Below are 4,319 nucleotides of genomic sequence, written 5' to 3'. Positions count from 1 at the left end.
ATGTGTTTTTTCATTCCTTCTTTTTCATTAAAGGTGGTAGGATTCTTTTTAGTTTAAAGCAGCAGGATGTTCAGTTAAAGTTTTCTATTCAAAACAGAAAGGAAAAGCCATTATAAGCAGTAATGTCATTTAATTCTCTTCTATTTTTATGTATATTGAAATATGAGGAAAATGTTACAGGGAAATAAATGGATTTTGTTTCTTGAAATAATAACTTTTTTTTGGATGTATGCATAAAAAAGACTAAGAAGTTACTAAAAATGACATATTTATTAGTATATCACAATTCTGTGGTGATAACAGTCCTTAAAAATAATTCAAATAGTTCAAATCCTAAGGGAACTAATTTATTTGAAGTAAAGTCTCCTAGAAAAAGTTGTATCTGAAAGGTTCAGATGGGACCTTGCTATTTAGACCGTACATATCAGAGAAGAGGCTGCATATAATCACGATGGCTACTATAGATAATAGGACAGTTCAAAGTCCAGGATATGGAGATGCATGTCAGGATCTATTGGTACATTATAGAGAGTCCTTAGAGAATGACCACAGCACAAGAAATGAAGAATTTATGTTAACTATCATCCAGTCCTAGTAATGCATGATTGTGTTTGCTTCTCTCCTAGCCCTTTTACTTTTTTTCCCTGCAGATTGACATAATGGACTCTGGATAGCTTTCCAGTTCTGCATAACTGAGATGAATAATTTCTATCACAAACAGAAGTCTCATGAAGCAAAATGATAATGGCCACGCCAACCAATAGTCTGCCACTTTCTCTCAGCAAAAACTGCTTGTTAAGTCTGACCCATCTCAGTCTCATGGTTAATGCATCAGTAAGAGATAAGTCTGAATAAATTGCAGATAACTCTGGGTGCCCACCAATGAACTTGAAAAGATGACCGACTAAAATTTTCAACTATGACAAAGGTTAACTTAGGACAGAAAAGGGGACAGAAGAAAGGCAACTCCAAATAGTATTTCCATCACCTTCATTCTTCAGAATTAAGAGCCATAGCAAAGTAAAGGTGGTGGTAAGGGTCAGACACCATTAGCAAAGGTGCTGCCTCTTTGTGCTATCCCAGCAGGATTGGGCTATTGTATTTTTCTTTGCTTCTGTGGACCCTTGGTGTTGTTTGCTTCTGCAACACAGGTACAATAGTTTATCCTTTAGCCTCCTGCCTACTTGCAGTCTTTTTTTTCTGAGCGTATTTCCAGACAGAGGCTCTGGGCAGGTTTCTGATATCAGTGCATTGGAAGTTGAGACCTGACCATCCGTGTCATGGTAAACCGTAATACCTCAAATGTCTCAGTTAAAAGATTTTATAAGTCCAGGCTAAACTTCTTATAGGAACTCACAGTTATACAATATCATTGAAAATATAATTGTCTCTGTTAGGAATAGGGAATTTGTTAAACATTATTTTGCATAATTGCGCTTCTCTTCCTCACCAAATCTAGACAAAAAAAAGGCAGATAAAAATACTTCTGTCTCTTGCTACTTCGAGAGGCAATTAGTACCTAATAAGCCTTCCTACAAAGAGGAAATATTACTTTTAGGTTTGTTGATGAGCAAGCAGTGATTGGAGGCAGGCAGGACCAAAACCGGGACCTCAAAGCAGTCAAAAAGACAGCAGTTATCTGCAGCAGCTGAAGATTGGGGGTTGTGGGGGAGTGGCACTTAGCAATCTAGGCAGAAATTTGCTTTACACCCCCTAATTCAGACTGAGCTGCAAGTAAATAAGATATTTAGGAAAGAAGGTGAATGTCCTGGACTAGAGTCACCTCAGCCTGGGGAACGCTACTGTCAGTGCTCTCCCAAGTGAGAAGGTGAATAATCACTAAACATGCATGGTCTTGAAGAGAAAAGTGAGGAAATACTCTGCCAGCTCACTGGAATCTCTGCTACCCTAGTCTTGGAATTTCTTCTACAGCTTTTACCACAGGTGGCAATGAAAATGAATTTTGAAAAGATCAGATTTTTCAGATTGCAACTCAGGTAATGTTCATACGACCATGCAAGAGTACTTCACTTGTACCATGTGTTGGAGTCTGCCACAGCAAGATGAAAGATGCAGCTGTGCAACACATCTTCCTGGTCCGTACACTGGACAGCTGCACACAGCAATAGGGACTACCCACTGCATGCTGAAGTTTTACGTTCCTAAAAAGTCCCCACCATCAAGGGAGGCTATCACTTTGTAAGGACAAGTGAAGGCAGCATGTGACAAAGCAGATGCAAACTATTTGTCCTTGTGGAGACTCTGCCTTTGTTCCCCTTCATCTTGCAGTTTCTCTTAATCTAAACTAAAAGCCTTTCAGCTTGCATATGTGACTCTCCTCAGGACTGAAACAATGTGTGTATGTGGGCTGAAAAGGAGACGAGATAGATGAGGTAAGAAAAATGCCAAAGTGTTTAAAAATGCTAAAACCTGGAATGTATTCCCAGAATTTTTTGTCACATCTAGTGGAAGATTTGTTAACAGTGTATTTATATTTATACATGCATACATACATACATACATAAACATCTAGGCTGTATGTATTGATTCAATAATTACTTAGAAAAGTAATTGGCTCCTAGACCTGCCAGATCAGTTAAAATAAAAAAAAAAGAAAAAGAAAAAGAAAGAAAAAGAAAAAGAAAAAGAAAAAGAAAAAGAAAAAGAAAAAGAAAAAGAAAAAGAAAAAGAAAAAGAAAAAGAAAAAGAAAAAGAAAAAGAAAAAGAAAAAGAAAAAGAAAAAGAAAAAAACAACCCACCTCTAGAAAAATGACTGAACATAGATCTAAGACAACACCAACAAATTCTCATTTCACTGGGATTTTATTTCATTCTTGTAGGCTTAATATTTCACTGCATGAACAAAAAATATCACATGGAAAGGACTTCAGGCTAGCTACTTCCAAAGAGATTCAACCTTCTAAGTACTATCAATATCATTCCTATACCCACATGGTTAGCACTTTCTAATACATTCGCTGAAAACCATTAATAAAGCAACATTTTTAGTCTAGTTCTTAACCATGTGTCGCACTGAAATAAGTTCATGTAAATCTGTGAACTGCACCACAATGATCAAATTAACAGTCATTTCAGGAAAAATGCCCCTCAGGCTGAAAAATAATTAGTAGTCTCTCACTCTATCTTTTCCTACTAATAAAAGTCATGCTATTATTGTTGACTGTGCTAATAAAACACCTTCCATGACCCTGAGGTAGCTCGATGTAAAATATAAGGACTATTCCATTGTGCAGATGTACACATTTTATCGAATATTTCTGTTTAGTTTCTCATCTAGTAATGACATTATTCCACAAGAACTTTAGTCAGAATGACATAGCACACAGGCCCTCTTCTTTCTGAGCAATTCATCTTGCTGAAGAAACCCCCAAATTTTAAAAACTCTACAGCCTTTCGGTTTAAATTCTGAGAGTGTAATGATTTTTGCATAGTGAAATAATGCAAGGATGCTTTTTTCACTTTGATGACCACTCAGAACAGAATATTCATTTTAATAAGTATATTCTTGCTTCACAGTTTTCAGAGTGACTTAGACATTCCACACAGTTTTTCCCCAGTCTCAAAACCAATTTACCCTGTGACATATTGTCAAAGCCACCTATTCAAGTATTTACTTTAATATTATCTGTGCCTACATTTAGTCCTCCAACAGAGTGGCTGATGAGCACTACACAAGAGAAAGTGAACACACGGTGAACAAGCTACCCACAGTCATTCTCTTGTCCTGCCACAACTGTGGTATAGCTTTCCTATCTGTAAAGGTGTAGAGGGAAACATCTCACATCAGCTGAATGGCAAATATGTGCCCAGCAGTAGAGCAACATTAGTTTCTTCCTTTATGCAGTAGTGGATTTGTGGGTCCACGTCCCAGATGTTATTTCTGTTCACTTTAACTGGATGTGGAAACTATATAAACACTGAGATAGGGGGAGAGGGCTTGATTGAGTTTTAGGCTCATGAATAATTGCAAACATTTGGGATTAATTTACAGTAGCAAGCAAATAACAAGAGCTTTCCAAAATGGCTCCCAAGAGCACTTCCAATGAAAGTACTCCCACTAATTTGCACTAATATGAAAGTCAGAATGAGGTTCTTCTGTAAACATATTTCTGAAAGCACTTTGTGAGTAAGTGATCAGGAGTGACAGCACATACTGGGGGGTAAATAAATCGGCTGACAGCCTAGAAATACATACCGAAGGCAGCCAACAGAGTGTTGCCAGTTTTGGCAGGATTTAGAGCAGACCTTTACTCCCTTAGGATGCTGCCAGGTCTGCCTGTTGTCTCTATGTGTGTCTG

The 4,319-nt window shown here is 37.5% G+C and overlaps 1 long non-coding RNA gene across 1 annotated transcript; it reads left to right on the top strand.

Moving 5' to 3' along the window:
- The first annotated feature begins 2,036 nt into the window (after positions 1-2,036).
- Positions 2,037-2,753, top strand: LOC134158342 (uncharacterized). Its single transcript, XR_009962732.1, has 2 exons — positions 2,037-2,595; positions 2,721-2,753. It is a non-coding gene; the product is annotated as an uncharacterized LOC134158342 (long non-coding RNA).
- Positions 2,754-4,319: the final 1,566 nt, after the last annotated feature.

The sequence above is a fragment of the Pezoporus occidentalis genome, unplaced genomic scaffold (assembly GCF_034315485.1).
Source record: "Pezoporus occidentalis ecotype Australia unplaced genomic scaffold, CSIRO_AGI_Poc_V1 ctg13, whole genome shotgun sequence".
NCBI classification, from domain to species: domain Eukaryota; kingdom Metazoa; phylum Chordata; class Aves; order Psittaciformes; family Psittacidae; genus Pezoporus; species Pezoporus occidentalis.
Note: the sequence above shows the minus strand (reverse complement) of the source record. Positions and strands in the feature narration are given on the sequence as shown.